A 27,930-nucleotide genomic window follows, 5' to 3' on the forward strand; every position below is an offset into this window, starting at 1 on the left:
GTTTGAAAACTATCAAGAAAAATATTGTTAATGGGTGGCCTAGTATCAGAAATATGAGTCTAGAAATTAGATCATTTTCGTACGTTGCGTCTGAATTTACATTGGTTAATGATATGGTGATGAGGCAGGGTACATTTGTGCCTCCTTCTGTGTTACGCTCCAAGACAAATTTCACTTGCACATGAAGGGCATCTCTGCCATCTCTGAAGGGTATGTCTGCTACAGCTAAGAAAATTAAACAGTACTATTGGTGGTCAGGTATTGACAGCAAGGTTGTGATGTTTGTGGAGAAATGTGCAGAGTGTTTGTGTTCTGATAAACATTGGAAAGTTAGTAATTCTCCTTGAAGTCCAGTTGAATGCCCAAATGGATATTGGGAGAAAATTGGTCTTGACTTCACTGGTCCATTTAACAAATTTTGGGTAATGATAATGAATATTCCATTGCAGTAATTATTAATTTTATTATCATTCTAAGTGGTTTTACTTTTTGTTAACATTATTAATACACAGTCTGCGATCACATTTTTAGTGCAGCTATTTCATTTGGAAGGCCCACCAGGGAATAGTGACCGACAATGGGACACACTTTGTTTCAAGTGATGTGTGCGTTTCTTAAAAGTCAAGATATTAGGCATGTTAGGGTGTCACTATACAGTCCTTCTTATAATGGACTGATTGAAAGGGCAAATCGCCAATTGAAAGAGGGCGCACAGAGAGTTCTTGCTAACAAACTCAATGTGGTGGAGTATTTACACCAGAAAGTTTGGAATTGCAACATTTCACTTCACAGCAACACAGGTGTTGCTCCATTTACGCTACTGAGAGGCAGAAAACCTAAAACTATTCTTAATCTGACATGGTTACTTGAAAAACTTGGAACAGGTGAAAACAAAACAAGAGGCTGAAAAGAAATATTTTGATAAAGTGAAACACGTTAAAAATGTAGATGTCAAACCTGGAAATTGGGTTTTTGTTTAAACCAAAAAAAACTATAAAAGTGACGAAGGGTGAATCTAAATTTTCAAGGCCTTTGAAAGTTGAGAGTGTGTCTTGAAGTGCCCTGTTATTGAACAGCAAAGGATAGTGAAATAAAAACACAATTTTTAAGCTCAGCAAAGAACAAGCAAATATTATAACAAACAAGTTGATTAAACAGACAGTGCTAGATAGCAATGATACAAAAGAGAATTGGTACCATTTTGGAACTCTAAGAAACAATTCAAGAGTGACAGAAGAAGCTCAAAACGAAATGAATGACGTGTAAAAAAAATCCTGTTATGAATAATAAAAATTCAGTTAGAAGTGGTCGTATCAGAACTGTACTTGTAAAATTTAGAGACTGTATTAGAATTTAGAATTCTGGTATATAATATTTGTACTTGTCATTTTCAAGTACTTCACATTTTTTTTGTGTGAAGGGTGATGATGTAGTATGGCAATTATAGTATTTACTGTAGTTATTGTATTGAAATGTTAATATGTCATTGGTATGTCATCATAAAGAATGTTATGGTATTCTAGAATGTAAGGACTTGTGGAGGAGCCATTGTGGAGTTCAGTCATGGGTCTTGTTTCGCCATTAAAATTCGTAATATACCTATCTACATTTATGGAATTTCTTTATTCATCTCATTCCTCTACACTACACCATGGTTGGTGCTTTATGCTTCTAAGCACTACAGCTCACTTTATTAATTAAAAATTCATATATCGCTATGACTGTAGGTGGATCTGCAGACAAGGGTGTAATGAAAATTAGAATTGATTCACCAATGTTTGTTTAAAAAGAAAATGGTGTGACTTGATTTCTTTGCACTAACTGTACCGTTGAATGTTATGTAGTTAGTTCTTTATTTGCCTGAAGCTCCTCCTTACGTTATTGGTAACGTTGTATCTGTTGCAAACAAAATGCATATTGTGGCCCAAGTCTGGGTTGTCGATACCTAAATGCCAATAAAGAGAAGTTAAAAAAATAAAAACTATTGTGAATTCTACTTATTACGTTTTTGTTGTTTTGGTCTTGTTTTGTTCAGAAAAATAAGCTCTACGTTTCTGGTGTGGAGTCATTTTGTGATGTGGTCACTGTGTTACTGTTTGAAGTGTTGCACAAATGCTTTACACATGGACTCTTAAATTAGGCCTGACTGCTCTGTAACAGGTTACAACATAGTGGGCACAGGCTTACCTAGGGTGTGTTTGGGACTTACCCTGACTAGGATTGTGGTTCCTGCTTGGACAGGGAGCATACCTCTTCCACCAGAAACACAATTTCTAACATACACAAAGACAGGAAAGGCACATGTTGGCTTATATCGCCTTTTCTCCTCCCAGATAATGTGAGATCATTAACATGTTGACCAGCAGCTGTACCCAACGCACATGTAGTAGACTCACAACCAGGACTTCCACAACAGCCCAACCCCATTACCAGCTATGTATGTGTCAAAGTAATATCTGTCCTATGCAAATGCTAGAGAGATGTGCCACAAGATATGTTCAGTGTTGCACAATGTTCAACAATTACTCAAGTCAGTCTGTTCACTGTGTAACTTAGCTGACACATGAACATCCACACATACATTAATACTGATATGAAGATTGTCTTTGGGTCTAGTAGACTACCTTTTCAGACCAGATGGCTGACAAACCTTGATAACTCTACTTCTATATGAACAAGTAAAAGCCACCTCATGTTTGGGCTTGCATGCTGTTAACTACCTGCACACCTCAGTGTTACACACACAGAGACACAAGCTAATACAGTAAGGGTCTTTCAAGTAACAAACATATATTTTGGGTGTGTGAACCCGTTCCATGTCTATATTGCTCACACACACAAACCCTTTTACATTACCATCACAGATGTCCGCAACCCCTAGATCTGCCATCAATAAATGTGTGCTGCCTCAGTTCCCTAATGTTTAGCAACACTGATATCCAGAGGGGAACTAGAAAATGATATCTTACTGAAGTAATACATCTCCTAGTAGTATGTCATATTCAACGGATGTCTAGTGAATATATGTGATCAACCTTTGAATGTGATTGTACTGAACACGATGCATGAAGGTAAGAATATATTTCGGATGACCAAAATGCTTTAGATAATTGCAGCTAAAGATGTATGCATAATTTCATGTAAGTGTTGCATTACTGGAGAGATTATTTCCTTTGATTTGGTTGCTAAATGATTTTACAGATGGAGCATTCAGAAGGAACTGTAATTCAAATAGGGGCTTTCTCTCAAGGCATCAGCAACCTAACGGTATGTATTGTTTTTGACTGTAATTAAAGTGCTTCCATGTCACTTTTAACGTATTATTAAAGAGTATCGTTTTTTCCGTAAATGTATTTATGCTTTCATGTTAATAAAGCACAATTGATTGCTGTTTAGAGATTTTTATACTCGGTGGCGTGGAACAGGGTTGTAAAACATGTTTCTATTGCTTAACAAATATTTCATTCATAAAATGTTCTGGCATCATAACTTATTAGATTTAATATTTTTTTCAAAAATCATAGTAATTAATTTGACATCCACAAGAGGCAAACGTTGACACAATCGGACAAGAATATTTAAATACTTTCGAAATCCAAGTGCTGAACTATTTGGTTAATGTCTGAATGGAACTTAGGTGGGTAACATCCAGCAGTTATTTAGCAATCTGTCAACTAAGATTAACTACTTTTTATACACCTTTAGCGGAGTCACTCAGATCAACCCATGTGAATTGTAAATTCCTGCTGCACACACATTAACTTACAGCTGTAGTTCCTGTGAGATTTGGTCAGAGTTGCTGCTCCCCCAATACTTGTAAATTCCACTATTTTTGCTGAGCTTTCGTGGTTTCTATGGAACATTAGGAATGGTGGTAGGGAGGGAATTTTCAAGGTCTGCATAAAGGTTTATGAAGGGTCTAGTGTACTACTGCCTAGTATATTGCTATTTTGGGGTGTCAATACAGCCCTAGCCTGAAAACAAGGCTAGAGACAGTGGCATCAACAGGAGACCTGGGCATGGCACACAAGGGCATTGGTCCTGTGTATGAGGCCTCCATGGTGGTGGAATGGAGCACTCCGCTGGAATGCTACACTAACAAACTATTGGCTAGTGGATTGAAGCTTCCTACATAGTTTATTCTAGTTACTTAAACAGGATAATAACTGATACGGTAACTATTTGGTATCTCCTAAACAACCTACTAGGAGATAGGATAACTAGCTCAGTCCTGTAGTTTTAATGGCTCATCTAGCATCACCCAAACTACTGATTTGCAGAACACTGACTATATCACACTACCAAAGACATAGAACAGGCACACATTGTTGGAGGCAGCACATTTTGGTTGTCTGAGGTGAGGTCTTAGTCAGGCAGTACCTACCACTCCTGTCAGGGGTGAGTGATTACACTCACTGTATAACTTGTGCTCAACCTTGGGTAGCTTCGCATAGAGCAGTCAGGCTTATCACAGGGGCAATTTGTAAAGCATTGGCAGAGCACCACTAGACGACAAGTACACTGAGCGTCACAAAAGAGACATTACACGAGGTGTATGTAAATAAAGTTTGTATTCCACATACACATTATTTCACATAACATGAACACCACGTAAATCTAGGCATAAATCACATGTAGAAATATCGCTAGCATTACTAGGCCCAGCTGTGGTGGTGCCATGAATATCATGGTGGCTAGTATAACATGCACTCGCACTCAGCACCCTAATGCAGTGCACTGATATCCGGCAGGTTAGTGGTCAGTGCGCTCACAGACCCACCCTGAGCCCAAACCTTCCTCCACCCTTCAACCAGTTCCTACTACCCCACCCCCATGAGCTGGAGATAAAAGCAACTTTTTCCCGGATACTATGCTACTCGTAGCCGGAATTACACTTATTCAGGATCCTGGGGCAAAGTTGGGGGTAAGAAAGAGATAACAGCTTATCAGGCAACAGTCAATAAATGGAGGTTTGGCCACCACTCTGGAATTCACTCAGGGGTCTCTGTACTGTCTTTTCTGGTGTGGGCCCGGGTCTGCAAAGCATGGGGGAGTGTCTCTTTGGGACATACGCTGTTCACAGTGGCAGTAAGCCAGGCACTCCAATAGACAAATAGTTACCAATTCCACACCTCGCTGGAAGGGGGCACAACGTATGGTTCGTGATGACTTGAGACGCCCCAGACAATTCGGATTACACACAAAGTTTTACTAATTCCTTAACTCCAAAAATGAGGCACAACGTCTGGTGCCCAATGACTTCAGTTACACCAGACAACACCAAACACACATGAAAAGTTATCAATTGCGTACCTTCCTGGAATGAGGCACAATGTCTGGGGCGTGATGACTTGAGCCGCACCAGACAAATCCGGTCACAGAGAAGCAAGTTTAGTGATGCCCCACGAGGTAGAATGTGACACTGCTCAGGGTACGCACCCACCTGCAAGGGTCGCACCCAGTGAATCAGACACTGCACACAATAAGCATGCAGTCTGGTGTTGCATGAGAGAAATGATACATGCTCGACAAAGGCAGGACATGTAGGGTCCTGCGACTGGTGAATCCGCTCACTACCAACAAGACGCTTATGCGTGTCGTGACCCTACAATGAACAGCCACACTCCTTTGATGCGGGAAGTTCTCTGAAGGCTCCGCACCAGGCAAATCCAGTCTCCCGGAGCAATACTTAGTTCCACGCCCACATCACTGTGGTCTCTGTCCCACATTCCAGCAACTCTACTTTGCTGCAGTGTGAAGTTGGGAAAGGTTCAGAGGGTTCCCCTTTGAACCACAGATGATCCCCTTAAATGTCAGTCCTGTTTGCCGTGGGGCTGTGGAATGTAGATCTTAATCTTTAGTGGGGCCATGATCTGGCTCCGAAAGAAGTGTAAAAATATCTCCCTCCAATCTATTCTGCCAGGCCCACAAATGACAGAGGTCTTCTTTCCATTTGTATGCCCAAGTTTTATAGCTGTCGCTGGGGAATGCACAAATGTGATGCACAAGCCACCAGTGTGGACTTGAGTCAAATTAAAAGGCACACAAAGCCTTTTAGGGTAGAGAAATGTCCACTTTCTAGTAGTGGCATTTCTCAATGATTATTGATAAAACACCTTTACCATATAAAGGGATTTGTCATGGTGAATCGAATGATAGTAAACATTATAAGGCTTCTCTGCTGCAATTCACTGTTGCACCTTTAACCCTATGGGCACAGCAGCTCCCATATGTAGTGAAAACACACATGGGTATTCTTCACTCTCTGGGCACATGTGCCCTTGCACACACACAAGCCTGAATTGTCAGGCTGGACACATGTTTGAAAGGTACAAGTGTGCACATCGGCCTGCTAAGACAGACCAGTTACATGTTTAAAACACCCATTGTGCTAGTGCGCACACACAGGCCAGCGCCACTTCCCAACATATGTGGGAAGGCGCATGTGTACTTTCACATTTTACTTATAGTGGGAAAGTGCCCAGGGGTCTAAAGCCACTAAGAGGGAATCAGCAAAATATGCTACAAAAAGCAAGAATGTTTGGGGAAACACCACCTCAGCATGTCATGCACAGGTGTGGAATTTCATAAAGTATCTACTTGTCCATGGGACAGGTTGTTTCATAAATCCACTTGTCCCTTTGGTGCCATATAGTGCGGCAACAAATTATGGCAGCAATCTCATTCTGTAATAGCTTTGATAACAGCCTATCTGATTATGCCAGGGCTCATACTATAGTAGGGGTTGAATACCAGCAATTCCTTTATTTTGCCACATTTCTGCAGATCTGCATAGGGGTATTGGAGGTAGCAGTAAGCAATAGTTCCAGGGTTGGAGTGCCCTGTTGAATATATTGCAAACCTAATGACTTGTATGTTTTAGGGGTTTTCACCATCGATTTTTTTATCTTTTCCCATTTTGGAAAAGGTTGGAATTGTACTCCTTGACAAGGGCAGAAGTTAAACACCTTTTAGGGTTGGAAAGCAAGTGGTTGGAAGGAAAGTAAACTTGTAAAGGTTGGAAATTTACTCCTTGACAAGGGCAGAAGTTAAACGCCTTTTAGGGTTGGAAAGCAAGTGGTTGGAGGCACAGTGAACTTGTAAACTTGCTCAACGATTGTCAAATGATCAAATCAACGGATGCATATTTGCTCAATGCTAAAATGGAGTTCACAAATATTTTCTAAGAGTACGGTTTCTGGCCTACTACCGTAAATTCTTGTGAATTCATAAAAGTGATAAATCTACACTAACACAAGGACATATAACATGGGTGCATATTTGACATTAAGAATTGAGCATCTCATTTGGTCCAGCCTTAACGAAGATCTTTCGTAATTATTAAAACTTTATCTCTCTGTCTGCTGGGTTTACTGGACCGCATACTTCTCCTTCATAAGGAGTATATCAGCACGCAAAGTTTTGTTCAGTGCCAGTACCTACTGTGGCAATGTGTACTTTTTGAGACAAAAAAATATTTGTGCTTTTTGCTAATTTTTGTTAAAATTACGTAATGAAGCACACATATATGTTTGAGCAGCATTAACATGTGGACACAAATATTACCTTAACTGTAGACAATGCCCTTCCCTGCTCCATAATGTGTTACAGTAAACTGGCAGACAAAGGGTTTGTGCTCAGGGGGTTGGGTCTACTTGTCCAAAGAGCAAAATAAATAATAAATCTTGTTGTCCTTGACCCCAAACAATATATCCTGGGTGCCAGACTGTAGGAATTCCACGCCGCTGATGTCAGGTCTAATACGCATCAATGTGAACAAAATACTATACAGTACACAGCAAAGTACACAATCTGGACTCCTTGTATATCTTTGAACCAGTACCATTATCTATTTTAAGGCATGGAGAGATTAAAAATACCCACTCTCAAGCCATCATCAAGATCATGCCCCACAAATGCTGCATCGCTTGCTTAGAGGTTTTCTTCTAGAGTCTTGCTAGTTGCCTTGATAACTTAGTACAGTGGACTTGATATCTCCAAGACAGAAGTCTAGTAAAATTAGTTGTCTGCTAGACTTGCTTGTGGCTTGGCATCACCTCTGTGGAAAGCACCCAATGGTTCACCAATGGATCTTTGACTTCTTCCTGCTGGAAGTTTTACATTCATCTTTCCTTAGGGTCCACAGCTTAAAGCTTGAGCTGGAGCCATCTGCAAATCTCTGTCACCACAGCTTTGAGTTATCCCCACCTAGATTCACCACTGCTGCCAAAGGTATCTTCTGTTAAGTCTACCAACTAAATTGGTTCCAACTGAAAGCCTGGCACATTTTAAGTTACAAATTCCTCTTTCACACACTACAGTACAGGCTCACACCCAGAAAAGAGCTTGTTGTACAGGTTTTCTTGACTTTCCTCTTTAAAAAACCGATTACCTGCAAACTTACATAATTTGAAGGTTGTAAGAAGGAGGAGTGGTAATGAATGTGTTTCTTCTTAAAGAGTCGGAAACTATTTCACTAGGAATAGAACTGTTACTCAGTCTTGAAACATGATAAATGGGAAAACGTTCTTCATGAATATACCTGGACAAGATTCCACTGAAAGTTGGGCACTTTGGTTTTGCGGCCAAGGTTATAAATTACTCCTGCAAGGTGTAATTGAAAGACACACGTGCAAAAGGAAGAAGTTGTGGAATAAAACATTAATAAGGTGATTACATTGAGCTGCAAGTGATGAATTAATGGCTATTCGGTATCTGAAAAGGATATCTTCAAAATGTTGCTAGGAGAGGTCTTCAGCTTTTCTAGGTTGGACAGTTTATGAAGTGAAAATTGTATGTGTAGTCATCCTTCATTTATTGGTAATGTTAGCATTTTTGGATACTTTTTTGTATTGTGATATCCCCTCCTTGCAATATTGCAGATTAGCTTGCCTGTTTTGAGCACATAAGGAAGTATTTTGATGTTCGGGGTCCTGAATTTTCTTTTCAATTTAGCCAGATTACTTTTGTATCACTTGTTATTGGGGTTGATATTAGACTTTTGTTTTTGAGCTGGTGGGATGTTTTATGGAAATACACTGGGCATCATAACAGAAAATATGTTCTTCCATTTTCCACAGCTTTTCCAAAATTATTTATGATTAGACCTCAAACTATTTATTATGGGATTCAAAAAACATTCAGAACATACATTTTTACAAGCTAAAATAGCCTGCTGTCCTCAGGTTCATGTTATTAGTTCAAACGGGCGTACAGTTATAGCTTATACTAAGATGTTGATCTCTATGTCCATATCCCTGCAGATTGATGTACCTAGATCCTTTACATAGTTTTAAGGGCTTGGTATGTGGGATATAAATCTTTTTTTTTTTAGTAAAGCTATAATGTACTTAATGTGAGCAGTTCCATGAGGATTGTACATATGTTAAAGCATTGCCTCATTAACATAATAGTCCATACCTTTATTTATATCCTGCCCAAGATAAGGATTTTGGTCAAAATCAAAGTTCCTGCTATTAAATAACTTATTGTGGTGGTTTGTAAAGTGTAGATTATCATCTTATGAAACGTTAACATGCTGTGATGCTAGTAAAATAGAAATAGTTAAGAAGGTGAAATGCAGAGGATTGGCATCACATAGGATGATATAGGAACTCTAGCCAACATTTTCTGATTTATGACGGGCATAAGGAAAAATCTTCAGTCAAAAGATCTCCTCAGTAGTGTTGCTGTGCTAAATTGTAAATCTTTTTATTATCAAGATTTTTAATTTTTTAACCTTTAGGAGGTATAGCTCATGCCACCTACCCTGCCCTGTCTCTCACATACATTTTGGTCTGTGATTATTTTTATGTGACAGTATAAATAGCTCTTCATGGGTGGGCCATCCTGCAGTTGGGAAAAAGCCCAGTATTGTGCATGTACTGCTCATTAGTCCTGTGATCACTCTTCATACTATTTACAAATTTAATGAGTTTACAGAGAAACATATATATCACTGTTCGTTGCAAAGAGGCACATTCACTGAATCAATCTTCCAAGCTACCTTACACTGGGGCACTTGAATGTAATGGCGAATAAAGTTCTAGTGACCTGGCTCTGTCCACAAGAATCCCCCACATTTTTCTACAGAATGTACATGCAGTTACACAGTTCTGGGTTAAATACTAGGTAAATACAGATGTATAGAAACCAGCTAGGTCCCCAATTAGCAGCACTGATTTGAAGGACTCAATAGAGCACTGCTTCTCACTGAAGAGGAAAATCATGGATCTCTATGATGAATATCTTCCTTTCATGCTCAGGAGATTCCCAAGGGTGCTTCTATTCTTGCTAGTTCTACGGACACTGCTATTGACTCTTATATATTTACAAGCCCATTGCACCTCCGTTGCATCACTTGTGATGCAAAGGCAGCACAAACCTTAAAATCATATCTATGAGGCCAAGCAAAGCCACTTTGCGTGTCTTTGAATGGCCTCATAGATTTGGAGTAAGGCAAGCCAGCGCAAATCGTTGCGCTGCCTTACTCTGCATCAGGGTGGCATTCCATGGGCATTGCAGTTTGTGTTCTCGCACAACACACATGGATTTTGATGCATCCTCAGATTTACAAAACCTTGTAAACCTGACGATGTGCCAAAACCTTACGCCTCCCTAGGGGACGTGCAATGAGGAGAGATTTCTTTATTCCTCCTTTTTTCCTCTTTCTGTGTGTGCTGCATTCTACAGCACACACAGGAAGAGGAAAAAGCCTCTCATGATTGTTTTTCTGCACAAAACCAATCCTGCATGCAATGCAGGCACCCTTGCAGCATGGTGCAAGGGTTGCCTGCATTGGCACTAGGCTGCCGAAACAGCATAAGCGCCGAAGGAAAGGGCAGGAATGCACCCCATGCCATAGATGTGCTGCATTCCTGCCCTTTCCGTTTGCTGCACAGCAGTTCAGCTAGTTAACTGGCTGCGCTGCGCTACACCACGCCATGCCAAAAGCCTATAAATATGGTCCAAACGTTCTCAGCCGAGTTCTGCTACTGTTACAGCTCTGAATTTTGGGACTATATCTAGAATCCTCTCGCACTGAGCTTTGAGTTGAACTAAGAGGCTGGTGGCTGGTGGCTGCGTTCTTCAGCTCAGTTTGCTGAAACGAATCCTTCTTTTCCTGGATTCCCATAGTCAGAAGCCCATAGTGGATGCTCAATTCCAGTCAAGACTGGACTACTCAAACTCCAGTCAAACTGGTCCAATTGCTCTAGTGAGTCCAGAATGTAGCTGCCCAAGTAATTTCAGGATTGCTCCATCTACAGATATATTATACTGTTTCTGAGGTTATTCTATTGTTTACTTGTTGAAACATAGTACTTTTAAGTGTATGACTATTTGCACAAGGCTGTCAAACAGAAAACACTGGACTTCCTAGATTCTAAATATTACCAGTATAGTCCTATCAGAAATCTACGTTTTTCTGACCACTTCCTGCTATAGTTTGACTGTGACTACTGACTCACAGTCTGCCCATTATGTCGGCAGGGCCTTTTCTAATAGACTAACCGAGTGTTGGAATTCAATGCCTCAACACTTATGCTCAGAAATTCACCTATTGGTTTTAGACAAATGAGTATTCATAACTTAAGGCCTCGTTCTCCGCCAGCCTTTTCATGGGGGTATCACCACCATGAAAATGCTGGTGGAGAACAGGTGCAGGGATCTACAGGGGGTCCCTTGCACTGCCCATGCACTTGGCATGGGCACTGCAGGGGTCCCCCTGCCCTGCGCCCTCGCAGTGTTCACTGTCTGCTGCTCAGACAGTGAGCATTGCGGGGGTGCTGGTGCCCCCTGCGGCAATTACAAACCGGCAACAATGCAGCCTCCACTTCCCGCTGGGCTGGCGGGCGGAAACCTTGGTTTCCGCCCGTCAGCCCAGCGGGAAAGTCGTGATGGGTCCAGCAGAGAGGTAGACAGTATGGTGGCAACCTACCCATCAGAAGTCCACCAAACTCCTAATCAGGCCTTTAGTGTTGTTCCCCAATGTGGTTAATTAAGTTGTATTATTTCCACCACACCAATAATTCTCTGCATTCGTACACTCAGGGGGTCATTCCGACCCTGGCGGTCCATGACCGCCAGGGCCGGGGACCGCAGAAGCACCGCCAACAGGCTGGCGCTGCTTCCAGGGCCATTCTGACCGCGGCGGTAAAGCCGTGGTCAGAAAAGGGCAACCGGCTGTTTCCCGCCGGTTTACCCCTGGCCCAAGGAATCCGCCATGGCGGCGCTGCTTGCAGCACCGCCATGGGGATTCCGACCCCCTTCCTGCCATCCTGGATGGCGGGAACGGGTGTCGTGGGGGCCCCTGCACTGCCCATGCCACTGGCATGGGCAGTGCAGGGGCCCCCTCACAGGGCCCCATAATGATTTTCAGTGTCTGCAAAGCAGACACTGAAAATCGCGACGGGTGCCACTGCTCCCGTCGCACACCAGCAACTCCGCCGGCTCCATTCGGAGCCGGCTTCATCGTTGCTGGGGCTTTCCCGCTGGGCCGCCGGGCCGCCTTTTGGCGGTCGCCCGCCGGCCCAGCGGGAAAGCCAGAATGGCCGCCGCGGTCTTTTGACCGCGGTGCGGTCATTCGGCGGTAACCGCATGGCGGGCGGCGACCGCCTCAATAAATTAATTAAAAAAATACACAAACATGTGCCTGGTTTCAATCACGGTTTGTTGGGTTGATTTGGTAGAAGAATTGGAATACGTGCTCATTTTATTCGCATACCACAAAAAGTTTAAACTTTTTTCATAGTCAGAAGGGTACCTGACTCCTAGTGTGGACAAACCATATAATGCAAGTATGGGTCGGTAAAGAAGTATAATTGTAATGAAATTACTGATAAACAATGGAAACAAACTAACAAAAAAAAAAAAAGCATAACCTTAACTGGTGTTTTCCAAGAGCAATGTTATTTCACCAAAGTCATGCGGGCAGTGGAAATGACACCACATATCCTTTAACCATCAATTATGTTACACAGGAAAGGCATCACATGAACTCTGACCTAAGATATTGCGCTTGTAAAGATTTTTTAACAATTGTCTTCTGGGCTCCTATTACTAGCAAATGTTGAAGACAAAACAAACAAGACGTCAGACTTTCCCATTCTATGCATTTAGGCCCGTATTAATACTTTTTTTGTGCCGCATTTGCGTCGTTTTTTGATGCAAAAACGGCGCAAACTTGCAAAATACCATTGTATTTTGTAGGTTTGCGCCGTTTTGCGTCAAAAGCGGCGCAAATGCGGCGCTAAAAAAAGTATAAATACGGGCCTTGGGGGCATATTTATACTCCGTTTGCGCCGAATTTGCGTCGTTTTTTTAGACGCAAATTCGACGCAAAACTAACTCCATATTTATACTTTGGCGTTAGACGCGTCTAGCGCCAAAGTTCATGGAGTTAGCGTCATTTTTTTGCGTGAACACCTTCCTTGCGTTAATGATATGCAAGGTAGGCGTTCCCGTCTTAAAAAATGACTCCGATGCATATGCGTCGTATTTATACTCCCGGGCAAAAATGACGCCCGGGAGTGGGCGGGACTAAAAAACCTGCATTTGCGCCGGATTTTAGCGCCTGGGTCAGGGCAGGCGTTAAGGGACCTGTGGGCTCAGAATGAGCCCAGAGGTGCCCTCCCCTGCCCCCAGGGACACCCCCTGCCACCCTTGCCCACCCCAGGAGGACACCCAAGGATGGAGGGACCCACCCCAGGGACATTAAGGTAAGTTCAGGTAAGTATTTTTTTTAAAAAAAAATTGTGGCATAGGGGGGCCTGATTTGTGCCCCCCTACATGCCACTATGCCCAATGACCATGCCCAGGGGACAGAAGTCCCCTGGGCATGGCCATTGGGCAAGGGGGCATGACTCCTGTCTTTGCTAAGACAGGAGTCATTTCAATGGGGGATGGGCGTCGTAAAAAAATGGCGCAAATCGGGTTAAGGCGATTTTTTTGCCTCAGCCTGACTTGCACCATTTCTGGATGCCCATACGCCATTTTCCCCCTACGCTGGCGCTGCCTGGTGTACGTCGTTTTTTTTAACGCACACCAGACAGCGCCGGCAGCTAACGCCGGCTAACGTCATTCAATAAATACGGCGCCCGCATGGCGCTTCAGAATGGCGTTAGCCGGCGCTAATTTTTTTGGCGCAAAACTGCGTTAGAGCAGTTTTGCGTCACAAAGTATAAATATGGGCCCTAGTATCTTTAACACCATCCCCATCACACCTGCCCAAACGCTGCTTCGATTTAGGAAAGAGTTGAAGACTAGGCCCTTTAATGAACACAACATCACAATGCATTATTTGTCCACATCCTAGCTTTCTCTCGGATTACTCAATAACTGTGAGCTTGTCGTTGATCATGTACAATGCTCCACTGCCTTTTGGCTTAACTTGCACTATAAAAATACCATATACATATACAAACTTCTGAATGATCAGTAGGCAGGCTTGTTACACAATAGGTATTGCAGAGCGGACCACGGAGGTGGGAGGGCTTCATGCAGAAACATAGATTTAGTAAGTGCTTGGTATAAATGATATTTGGTGCTTGTAAATGCGACTGCTAGGTTTTTGTTGTATTCCCCTATGTTCATGATATTTGCACCTTAAAGATCAAACATTTTTAGGACCCCTTGCATCAGAGATTCGGGTGCTTCAGATCATAGGAAATGAGAGATACAAATGTGTCACAGTAAGTGAGGACATCCACTAGGAGTCAGCAGTTGAATGTGACTACTATGTTCTCCTTTGTGACTCCAGTGTCTGTCTTTAATCTACATCTGTAGCATAGTGGTTATTTTGTCCGTGTACAATTGTAGGATTTTCGCATTCATTGCATATGATTTCGTCAGGGTCAAAAGGGTGTCACTTTCTGTGAAGTGACGGTGGAGCTCAAAGGTCATGTGTTACTGATGTCATGACATCATCCTGGAGGGTGAAAGGGTGTTTAACGTGCCGCCTGTTTCTGCTATCATTCACGATATCTGTGTTGGGCTAAGCAGGAAGTGCAGATGGAAGGGATATCTTACCAGAGAAAGATAACTGCATAGAAATAGCATGATGTCGACCATGTTAAATCTTGCGGAGAAGTGAACTAACACACATCATATTTCACAATACAAAGCCTGTTTTACATTTCTTAACTTATATCCACATTGTAATATTCCGATTATGTTCTTATTTTCAGAATATGCTTAGTAAAGATGAAATGCTGAATAACTATCGTTTTTTATCAAACAAATACGAAGACTGGAGATAAACATTAAACATGATGAAGAACTCACCTTCGATACCTCAAACATGTTTCCACTCAGAGACAATACCTTACATGAAAGCTTTAGTCTGGAGACAAAGTTAATTGAAACGCATTAATATCAATGTATTTCTAATGACACATTATAATGTTAAATGCTCGGTGCTCTCCTTGGCATTTGCGACCAAGTTGTGTGAACTATGCAAAAAGGCGAGGAATATGCAATGTCAAAGAAAATGTAATTATGTTTTGTGACACTGGACACTGCTATATTTCATATAACATAGATGTTTTGAGATGATTATTGCTGTACATTGCTAAATGGGAGTTGTAAATGTTACTTTTATCAGACTATTGCAGTGATAAAAAATGTATTTCGATGTTGCAAAATGTAAATTAATGGTAATAATTAAGTAAATTACTGCTGGTACAAAAAAGTATAACCAGTGATACTGCTCAAATGCACTTTTCCTGCCATCTGTCCAAAAGGTCAGAGCAGGGACAAGACACCAAAGACATCCAGTAAAAGCATCACATAAAAGCTTGAAGCATGAGAATAACAACCGTTAACAAACTGTAGAACAACAACTACCCAAAGTCAAACACTAAGCAAAGTGTACCGATAAAGTCTGGTAGAGTTTTAAGAGTGGCATTTATGCGCTCATGAGGATTCAAACCAGCGACTACCACAACAATAGCTACTCATGAGCCCCTGGTACCAAAATATTCAATACATATGAAAGGCCATCAGTCTACCTCAAATAAAGTTGCAACAGCTTTCAGGTGCTGTTGCTCCAACTGGTGCCTGAAGAGCAGTAGCACAGCAATACTATCTTACTGCCAAACAGCGGAGATCCTGCTGAAACGGTACATAGTCAAATGGTCAGTGTGCAGTATGCACAAGACCGCCTTCAAGTTAGGTAAAAAAGTAAGTAGTTTTGGAAGTATTTGACTATGTCAACTCAAAAAAATAGAGGGACATACTGACAAAGAACTGGTGCATCGGCTCCCATGCACCAGTTTCCTTGCGTCACCCTGCGCCTCCTTAACAACAGCATTGTAGTGCTGTATGTACAATACACCGCACCATGGCGCACATAAGACAAAAGTATCAGAATTTTTTTAAGCTACTGTAGCGCTTTGCTGGACTAGCATCAAAAATGTTGGGGCTAGTACAGCAAAGTACAGGAAGTCCCTAAGGCTAATGCACTAGTGTCACTTTAACACCCGCCCTGAGCTGGCATTAAAAAATTATGCTAGAATGGCGCAGTGAAACCTTGTAAATTTTACTACGCCATTTATTTGGGCCTCTCTGCGGGGGAACGCCCCCCTTGTATACATTATACCTGGAACAGGTATAATGTGGCGCAAAGGATTACAAAGTGGTGCAAATGGGTAGGACGCCTTAGCGTAAAAAAAGAAAATGATGCTAAGGCAGCATGAGGGGCTTGTAAATATGTCCCTGAGTTTCCAAGAAATCCGTACTCTGCTCTGTGGACCTTTCATAGTGTGTGGTGTGTGTATCTAAACAATATCTATTTAAATCTAGGGCCCTAGTGATGCCAGCATGCTCTGATTCAATACTTGGTTGATGCTCGATGTGAAATGGGAAGGTAATCTGTGTCATCTCTCCACATATTCCTACTGTCATATTTCACTTGCAGAGCAGGGACTCTTTCACTTATCGCTGATCAGGCACCTGGTGACAAGGATGGCCATCTTTGTTTAATTATAGTAAGGCTTAGTGACATAAAAAACTAGTATCTGTTTGACATAATTTGTTCATTTCGGTGTCCTTAAACTCATTTGTGACCATGGCATGTGTACCTGCCTCAAGACGGGTATGAAGAATAATTTTAAAGGCATTGTTTTAGATATAGCCTTCAACTTCATCTTAAATGTGACCACACTGATTCTTCTGCCTATTTTTTCAACACCATACACTTTCAAAATTAACAACAATTAAGTGAATTAATTTCCCATCATTTATGATGCTAGAGGAAATTAAGGCCCGTATTTAAAAAAAAATTGCGCCGCATTTGCGTCGTTTTTTGACGCAAAAACGGCGCAAACTTGCAAAATACCATTGTATTTTGTAGGTTTGCGCCGTTTTGCGTCAAAAAACTGCGCAAATGCGGCGCTAAAAAAAGTATAAATACGGGCCTAAGTTTGTGAAATGAAATCTACAAAAATTGCTTGACATTTAAAGTGGTCCTTAAATACTTGAGCAATATATATCTGTGGAAAAAAGTATGTTTCCCATTTAGTCCTATGCCAAAACTCTACGGGAGATATGTGTATTTGTGTATTGGTATGTATACAAACAATACAACATGAAATGGACAGAATGCCTGAATTAATTTTAGCAATCATGATCACTCTAAGCCCCATTACAGTCAATCATTTTTAATTTGTCTGTGCCTTTACTGACAGGGAGCAGCCCTATAAAAATCCGTTTAAATGGACAGTTAAATCTAAACTGCTGAGCCACATCCCATATGAACAGGAACAAAAGCAACCCACAAAATTAGAGCGCACTCAACAAAGCAATACAGACAGTCATCAAAGCCACAAAGCGGGAAAGAGAGGAGCTGACACCCACAAATAAGTGCTGGGGGGAAGGTGAATAGAAGAAGCAAATATTCATATCAGTATGATTACCATTGGACCTGGTAGTGTCTTATCAATGAGTAATGATATGATTGGAAGTTGTATTACTTTCTTATAAGCAAACATTTACATGTATATCTCTGCAGAGACCTTGTAGCAAATATGTGGTTTCCATTAATAACCCACAGCCAATTGGCAGTGATTGTTTTGACTCCTAACATCCTTACATGCTTTTTCTCACATTGTTTTCAGAGTTTGAGTCCCATTACATTAGGAAAGAAATGGGGTTCACCGTATGCATTGTAACCATATAATCAGCCCCTTGAGGGCATAGTGTGCTACACATTTTCAGGCCTAGCAGGCCTTTTAAATATTTAACTGTGGAGACAGGGGCACAAGGGTGCCGTGTGCAGGTTGTTAGTAGCTGTCCCTGTAGAGTCAATAGCAGAAGGTGCAGTACCACTGGTTGTAGCTAGATGCCCCTGTAGAGTCTTGTAGAGTCAACAGCAGAAGGTGCTGTACCACTTGATGTGGCTAGATGTCCTTGTGGAGCCAAATGCGCTCAGAGTACAGTGTCATAGAACAGTGCCAAAACTTCTTCTGACGTCAGAAGCTCTGAATGTCCCTCCAAACTCAGAAACGGCTGGAGAAGTGCCAGGTCCTCAGTGGAATGGCTGAAATATTTAGCCATGCTATACATTAAACCTTTATCAGAAATAAACTGTGTTTGTGCATTAGCAGAAGGTGCAATACCACGGATTGTGGCTAGATGTCCCTGTGGAGCCAGATGAGCTAGTAGTGCCTTGGGGCAATTATTATCCTTCAGCCCTTGGAGCGCATAGTGCATTACATATTTGCAAATCCTTAGAACACAAACTCCTCTCAGCTGTAAAAACAAAAGTTCCTACTATAACACAGCTTAAACATGCACTGAATGGTGGAAGAGGTTATGATTTGTGATTTTTGGGCCCCTACCACCTTTTTATCCAGAAATAATATGTCCTTTAGAAAGTCTGGCTTTAATCACAACTAGGTTCCATGAGCGCCAGATGATTTGATGACTTTGCTTAGTAAATCATGTGAGATGCTATTGTGATGTTATATGGAAAAAGCATATCTATGTTGTGAGGATTTAACTCATAGGTTTGGCACAGGAATAAAGAAATATTGACCTTGGTTAGCCTTTATAGACCTATGAGGAATTTCACTCTTCATTTTTGTAAGTCAGTTGTGTGTTTCTAGATGCACAAGATCCTAGAGACCTACATTCAGTTGCATAGATTTTGCAATAAAACAGAGAAACGAATGTCAAATGCATTCTACTGAAGAAATCATAATATCTGCCAAGTTTAGGACATATATATGTAAATGTATATTGCATACGATTTGTAAATAAAGAGGTATGCAGTCAGCCGTGTTGCAATTTCTAGATTCTTGGGTGTATGGCACAATTTGTGTAGAACCACCAATAAACTAACCACTCTTTCAGCCACCCAAATGCAGAATATTTCTGCAGTGTATGACTTCAAGCATTACCCACATATATTATTTTTTTGTATTTAAAAATCAGAGCCCGCTAAGCAAAAAATAGTTTTGTAAGCTGAATTATTCATGTAAATGGACAACAGAAATGGGACAAGGTCACGATGAAGAGAATTGGCACAAGGTACAGGTACATATGCATCAAGAGGTGTCGTATGCGTCTGTACCTTCACAGCACCCTGCAGAAGCTAAGAGACCTATTCTTAGGAGTTACTTCGGTGAAAATAATTCAGGTTCCGTTCTCAAATTGAAAAAATAGGTGTAGTGAATCAGGAATCCGCATTTTTTGCAATCAGGATTCAAATAATAGTACCCGGAAAATCTGGTAATTAAAAAGGCAGCATTAGAATGGATGAATTGTTGGACTCTAACTTATATAACACCTCCACTCAGTCCTAGCAGCATTCCTAAGAACTATTACGTTACAGAACACCGATAGTCATTAAAGACGGTATAAATAAAAAATACTAGTTTTTTTTGTAAGCACTCCTCATTGTAAACGTATCATTCACTTACTTGACTAGTTTGCTTGCGCGATATAGGAAATCATTTATGAATAACTCTTATGTAATTACGATTATTTCTTCTGATGCTGCAATGATTGTGGTTAAAATTCTCGAATTTTAAGAATACAGGTCACTTTGTATCTTTGTGTCTGAATGTTGGTATTATGTTTTTTAATTATACATCATATTATTTGTATAAAAAAGTGCCTGAGCAATTCAGGGACACATTTGCCTCTATGAAGCTTTAACAACTTGTACAAACAGTGTTATCATGTAATTATGCAAATATATTCATTTTGGTAAAGCCTGGACTGTGTGACCTCTATAGATCCTCAGCACTATTAAATAAGGCCCAGTGGCGGCTCGTGGATTACAAAAGCACTATTCAGCACTGTGTCTAGGTTAGTTTGCTAACCCCTGGGTCAGACCTTAACATCACACACAAGGAGACATGCACACCAGTTGCAGGCATGCACTGAGACATGCACACATACATACACATGCACTTCCCTGCACACAAACACGCACTTCCCTGCACACAAACACACACTTTCAAGCACAAAACCTTACCTGAGCAGGCCCACGATTTCCGACTCCAATCTGTCCTCATCAGCCAGAGGCAGACCCGTGAGCTGCCACCCAATCAGAAGCTGGAATAGAGTTGAAGGGGGCTAGGTTGACATTTTTCTCTAATTCAGCTTCTGATTGGGCAAGAGGCCGTATTCGACAAGCCCCGAAGCTTCATTCTATGACATGCCGCACTGCACGATGCTAGTGCAGCGTGCCAGATATGTATTGTGTATGTATTCGTGTAATGCATCTAGTGGAGTACTCTTCTGCTGTGAGGTCGTTTGCTTATATATAAAAGTTGTAAGATGCCAAGTTGTAGTGGCAGGAGGAGGAAGTGGGTCGATGCCCTGGCACCCCAGGGACAGTCAGAGCTATAGCCCTATACTGTCTTCCGTGGTTTTAGTAAAACAAATTACTTTGATTGTCACTAAGACTGTAGGTGAAGTATAGCACGTATTTATAGTTGATCAAAGTGTCCACAAACAAATTGTGGATTTATAAATGGTGTTGTAGGTTGCCAACAGACTTTTGGTTATTATGGTAGCATTTGTTTGTGCTAGGTGGCAAATGTTTTACAGGGCGCATGCACATAAAATAAACAAGTAAGAAATGTGTGAAATTACAAGAATACATTTAGAAAAATACAGAAGACTATTTAGGAAAGGTTTTCCAAGTCTTTCGTTATTTGGTTAGATGAAACATGTACAAATTAAATGATACAGAAAAGTCTGTTCATTAAACAATCAGTAAAATGCAATCACTTGTTTTCAAGAAATAAAATCAGTCATTGGTGAACTTTGCAAATTACCAAAATTGTGCATCATGTACAAACTGCTTTCATGAGCATCCACCTTTATCGTCTGAGCCCATTTCAAGAGAACGTTTTCCATCCTCATACTCCTAACCTATGTGCAGCTTTTGACATAGTCATATTGTCTCTAAGTTCACTCGCTTTTACTAGACTGGCACCCAACAGACTCACTATTTACATCTCTGATCACTCATACGCTGTTGCATGGTAATCCTCCCTCTACCCCCCCGTACGGTTAGATAGGGCCATGCAAGGTAAAGATCTCTCAATGTCTCCTGCTGAACGGTTACAAGTCCCTAGTCTCTCTTCAACTGATGAAATTTAACTGTGGAGGATGCCCATAGTGTTTGGCAATAAGTTTGTTATCGTGGTGCAAGGCTTACCCTGGAACTTGGTGGGGACGCAATTTTCTCTTTGCTGTGAAGAAAGGAAGCCAATATTGGGAAGCCAAGAGTGTGGGCTCAGCCGGGTGTAGACGGGTCTGCTCTTGGCCCAGTCTTTGCCTGGGCATGCACCCAGGAGCGTCTCACGCTGTGGCAGAGATGAAGCACTTAAGAGCACAGTGAATGTTGTGCCTCCTCCTCCCCGCAGCAAAGAGGATGCAAGGTCTGCTGGGGGACGTAGTCCCACCCCAGCACCTCAAGTAACACAACTTCAGAGTCCTGCGCCACAGGAGAGATGAAGCGCTTAAGAGCACAGTGAATGTTGTGCCTCCTCCTCCCCGCAGCAAAGAGGATGCAAGGTCTGCTGGGGGACGTAGTCCCACCCCAGCACCTCAAGTAACACAACTTCAGAGTCCTGCGCCACAGGAGAGATGAAGCGCTTAAGAGCACTGTGAATGTTGTGCCCACTCCTCCTAGCCACACAGAGGCTGCACGGTCTGCTGGGAGATGTAGTCCCACCCCAGCAGGTCAAGTCAATCAATCAATCATCAGGCTTAGAAAGCGCTCAGCTACACAGTGAGTGCCTCGGCCCTAGTTAGGCCTGTAGACCGATCAAGTACAACAAGTTATCTAAATGCATTTTCAAACAGCAACGACTTCAAGTGTCATTTAAAGGAGAGTTCATCCTTAGAAGGAGAGAGTTCCAGGTAGTTACCGGTGAGGAACAAAAAGGATGAAGCTTCCCTTTGTCCTAGGTACCACTGCTAGCAATGCATCTGAAGAGCGCAGAATACGGGCTGGATGATACGGTTTAACCTTTCCCAAGAGGTACCGAGGCCCAGAGTGGTAGAAGGCTCTGTGAGCCAGGACCAGACCCTTAAACCTCACTCTCTCTTTGATGGAAAGCCAGCGTAGCTCTTTAAGATGCTGCTGCATATGACTTCTAGGCACTTTTAAAATAAGCCGTAACACAGTTTGAGTCCTTACCGTGGAAGAGATGAATCACTTAAGAGTACGGTGAACACTGTGCCCCCCTCCTCCTGGCCACACAGAGGCTGCGAGGACTGAACGATCTGCTGGGGGACGTGGTCCTACCCCAGCAGGTCAAGTAACACAGTTTCAGAGTCCCACGCCACAGTAGAGATGAAGCGCTTAACAGCACGTTAAATCCAGTGCCCTCTCCTTCTGGCCACACAACGGCTGCAAGGTCTGTTGAGGGACGTAGACCCACCCAACAGGTCAAGTAACACAGCTTCAGAGTCCCTTTTGATGTATCACATGGAATCTTTTCAAAAGTAATGATGCCTTCTTGGACAGTCTGTGTTTACTGATATGGTATAATTTTTTCTAATGATATAAAACTAAAAAACAAAGCTATACATGGAACAGGACCGCTTTTTATCAGAAAGAAAATTACCAAATACATCCAACAAAGAACCCTCCACTCAAGATTGGCACCCCGCCTTATAACACCTCCATACAAGAAAAAGACTATAGGTGGTACATCCTTCTCCGTCCAAGCAGCCAAACTATGGAATTCATTACCCCCAACTATAAGAGCCACAGATAACTTTCTTGTCTTCAGGAAACAACTCAAGAGTTTGCTCTTTCCTTCATAACCACCTTTTTCAAACAACTATGAACTGCATATGCCTATGTTGATAAATATCTTTTTCAGATTATAGGTATATTTCTATTTATTTATAGTTTCTTTAGAAAATATGTATTGCTACTATGTCAAAACAATAAAATACACACACACTCTTTAAACCTGTCTGACTAAGTATTTTTTACCCATGATTCTAATTATGTATTGTATGTGCATATGTGTGTGTATTCATGTGTGTGTATATATATATATATATATATATATATATACATGTATGTATGTGTACATGTTGTTTCTGTGCTTGGCATGTTCGTGGATCATTGCATGGCTCCTGGGTGGGTTGTTATACTAGGTATTTATGAATTCCTGCTCTCATCTTATCACACTTATCTACTCATCACTCTTATGTCATGTCTCTATCAAACTATCCTCCATTCTCACTCTGACTCATCCCAATTCCCTTCTACCACTTTCATCTCCTAAATATCTCTGCCTAAGCTCTTCCCTCCGCTTCCACATCTAACTCACCAAACCTCACTCTACTACTGTGACCTCCCACACAACCCTACTAAATTCTCCTGCATTTATCTCACCCTACTACTATGCTCTCCCTAACCCTTCCACATACTCTTCCCCCTCTGCCCCCCTTTACTCATCCCAAGCCTTTGGGTTGAGTAAATGAAGGCTATACTCCCAATTAACACTTCTGGATTTCTTTCCTCCTCCACCCCTCCATTACTCCAGTCAATCTAACTAACAAACTCTCATATCCGCGGCTCAAATTAACTCATAATAATACTAAAACTGTACTTATTATTTAACAATACTAATCCATCACTAATTCTTGTTGGGTTCCAGAGTAGCGTGCTACTCATCGAAAAGCGCTTTGACGCCTCGTCAGGGGTAGTAAGCGCTATATAAATACGATTACAATACAATACAATACAAATATTAATAATTCCAGAAACCCCAACATGTGTATGCAATTGCTACAAACGAGCAATATTAGATTGAATTACTTTAGATTCTAATAATTTGTATTTACCTCACAGTTCTAAAACTATGGGATGTGAGTGCACTTGGGAGAAGAGCCATAAAAGAAAGATGGCGTATCCATATAATCATTCACATGACTCACTTACCCAGTCACCTATTAGAACCACAGCAATTATTAATTAGCTTTGTAATAAAAAGTCAATTCAGTGTGGTTAGGGAACCTCATGATGACAGTATGTCACATAATTGAGTCATATTCCTATTTTCTCATACAGTTTTAAATTATTTAAACTGAATAATCCATTTTACTAATCATTGTTAAAAAACACGACCACGGAGACAACATTCTTCTCACTGGCTCATCTGAAATAGTTCTGTGACAACTTTACACAGCTGAAAAAATACTTTCAATAGGTTCACATGAGATTTTACCTACCCTTATATGTCCTAATGAAGACTCATTAACTACCCTATTTAAATCTTTTTGATCCAATGTTTTGATTAAATGCACTTTTAAACACAATTGAAATCCCAGGTTGTCCTAAGCACCTTTTAACTTCACAAGTTATTTTAATTGTGTCATATTTTAACATCTATTCATGCTCAGATGAATAATTTGTAGGTCCGGCCTAGAAATTTCTGGTCTTGCCGGCCTCATGTAAGGAAAACATTGATAAAAAAAACATAATATATATAAATATATATTCACTCATATTCCCCTGCTTATAAAAAAATTAAAGGAAACTATAACTCGCTCCCTTGCCATGCACAGTATTCTTATCAAGAATGTTATTGCAAACTTTTCAGTGATATCAAGGATGCCATACAAGATCTCATAAATGACATAATATGTGGAGTAATTAGTTCTGCATGGGGAAGGCACGAGTTATAGTTACCTTAGGGAGCGAGTTACAGTTACTTGAAAGAACTCTAACTGCTGAATTTCTATGGTTTTGTACGTGTAAATTCCGAACCTAACTATAACGTCCCTGTAACCTTTGATTTTCTTCAGTGAATTTCTATGTTTTTTTTTTTACAAAGTAATTTTATTTACTATACCTTATTCCAACCGCCGCTGCGCACAGCTTTTGGCTGTGCACAGCATGGGTTGGTTGCAAGGCCAGGCATTGTAGCCAAGTCCTTATAACCACCTAACCCCACGCCATGCATGGCCTTTCGCCGTGCACAGTGCGCAATGGCCACAGGGCCTGTCTCAGTCAGTGGGTGTGTGAGTGTCTGAGTAAGTGGGGGGGGGGCTGAGTGTCTGAGTGGGGGTGTGAGTGGGTGACTGAGCCTCTGAGCGCATGTATGAGTGAATGAATTAGTGTATGAAGAAGTCTGTGGTATTTCTTTCACATTTTTTCATAATTGCGAATATTTTGCAAATCATGAAAATTCGCGAATTTTCATGAATATCACGCAGTGTGATGCAAAATTATATTAAACTTATAATTTGCCCATAAAACACACCTATATCACACTTCTGGGGTCAAGGTACCTTCATTCTGACCCCTTACGCCACTTTCAATTTTCAGCCCTGGGTGCCGTGTCCCATAAAATAAAATGGCGGTCGCAACTTTCTAGTCAGGTTGCGGTCAGCCAATTGCAACGATTCTTTTCGCACACGTATTTGAAAAAGTTCAGGAATTTAGCAATTAATCTCGTCCAGAGATATACAAATGTATTTGCCCTTGAATATCTCCTAAACTACTGAACAGATTTACACCAAATAACAAAAAGCACAATCTGCGGACCAACAGCTAGCTTTCTGCCAAATTTGGTGTAATTCCGTCCAGTGGTTCGGGCGGTAGACGTGTTGACAGGTCCTTTGGGAATTAACATGGAAAACACAATGTTTTTGAGCCCCCTTTTTCTCAGCCCCCGCTTGACGGATCACCCCAAAACTTCCTGTGCATAACAAGACACACCGGGCCACTTTTTTGTGGAACATTTTGAGAAGATTCGTCAAACGGTGCCAAAGATATAGGCAAGTCAAAAACGCTTTTTCTATGGAAACATGGTCTCAGACCTCTTCTTCTGTTTGCCTGTTCAATTGTGATTCACGTGATACTTCTGCCCACTGCAACATTTTGCATTATAGATCACTGGGTCAACTCCCTTCCGCCTTCCTCTCTCTTGCACTGACTGTGGTAGCCTTTTTCGTGATCACTTGTGCCCATCCATCTAAAAGACACACACTTTAGTGCCAAGGGTGATAGGCCAAAAAGTTAAGTTTCTAATGCATTTTCTTAGTCATCAATATGTGTTGCACAGGTTACAATAACTCAAAGCCAACAGTAACTTTTTGGCACCAATTTTAATCGTATTTTGTGAGATGTTCATTAAAAATAGACTTTATATAGCTATTATAAGCATACTTCCCTGCTAGGACGCAATAGCTATTCTATTAAAATGACATGAAATGTTTCTTTTTAATTTTCACTTTTTAATGCAAGCATATCTCCATCTCATTTAGTCAGTGGCATGTTTCTTTTTTATTGTGTGACATATGCTTGCAAAAAAAATAAAAATAAAAAACAATGTGACCATCACACCAGCTTGCCATGATCCGATTTAATCGCTTTGCTTAAGTTTGTTTAACGTTATGTTATATTTTCCTATGAATTACTTCCTTTTAAGCAAACAGCTTCAAGAAGTATTGGATATCTTTACACTTATCACATATATTAAAGGATTCAAACGGGTCACCTGCTCTTCATATGTAATAAAGGTAGATTACGTATACATTTGGATTTAAATTGAACTTGTAGGTTTGGCCGTATGTAATTTCCACCAAGAATGAAAAAATACATTGAACTGTCAGCAATAAACTGAGTTTTCCTAAAAGCAGACAATAGTGCAGAGGATATAAGACAGATGTAAAACTAATAAAAAATTAAAGAACTGAGGGTGCTTGCCGTAAATTGATACACACAAGGAAGAAATGCATTCAACGATAGATTGACTCATATACATATCAAGTGGCACTATAACGTAACAGGTATTCAGAGATGTTTGTGTCGCATAGCCAGAAGAGTTCTTCATAATATAATTTAAATATCAGCGAGAGGAACAGTAAATAAACTGTCAGACGCATAATAACTACATATGCTTCTAATATGCCTTAATTCACACTAGTGCAAAAGAATACAGGGTATCTTGATTTTCTGTTAAAATAATATTTTAGGGATTGCTACTACATTGTGTTTTTTTACCAAGGTCAACGAAAGAAAAATATGTTGAAGCATATAATATTTATATTGTAAACATTTTAAGTATGAACATTTTTGTAACTATTTTAAACAATACGATTCATAGCTACAGTATATTGCCTTATGGTGTTTTTTTACTACTTGTCATCCGTGAAATGCTTAAATAAAGAAATATCAAGGAATATAGTGACTCATGTTTATGCCTTTATTATTGTAATTAGCATGCTCGGGAATAAACATTCTCAAAAAACAGTAGCGAGACCCAAAATTGAATTCCCCTTGTTCTGCTTACTGGGTCACTACAAAAAGGAGGAAACTTAACATAGTAGTATTTGCAAATGTAGCAGGTCAGGTCAAAATGTTAAATTACATTTTTGGTGCGCTACTAAAAATCGTTTAACCACCTGAACTAACTACAGAATTGTTGACAAAATTATGCA

General features: G+C 40.9%; 1 long non-coding RNA gene across 1 annotated transcript; it reads left to right on the forward strand.

Annotated features, from left to right (window-relative positions):
• Positions 1 to 3,198: 3,198 nt before the first annotated feature.
• LOC138284595 (uncharacterized) lies at positions 3,199 to 23,443 on the forward strand. Its single transcript, XR_011201427.1, has 2 exons — positions 3,199 to 3,267; positions 15,186 to 23,443. It is a non-coding gene; the product is annotated as an uncharacterized lncRNA (long non-coding RNA).
• The last annotated feature ends 4,487 nt before the right edge of the window (positions 23,444 to 27,930 follow it).

The sequence above is a fragment of the Pleurodeles waltl genome, chromosome 3_1, assembly GCF_031143425.1.
Source record: "Pleurodeles waltl isolate 20211129_DDA chromosome 3_1, aPleWal1.hap1.20221129, whole genome shotgun sequence".
NCBI classification, from domain to species: domain Eukaryota; kingdom Metazoa; phylum Chordata; class Amphibia; order Caudata; family Salamandridae; genus Pleurodeles; species Pleurodeles waltl.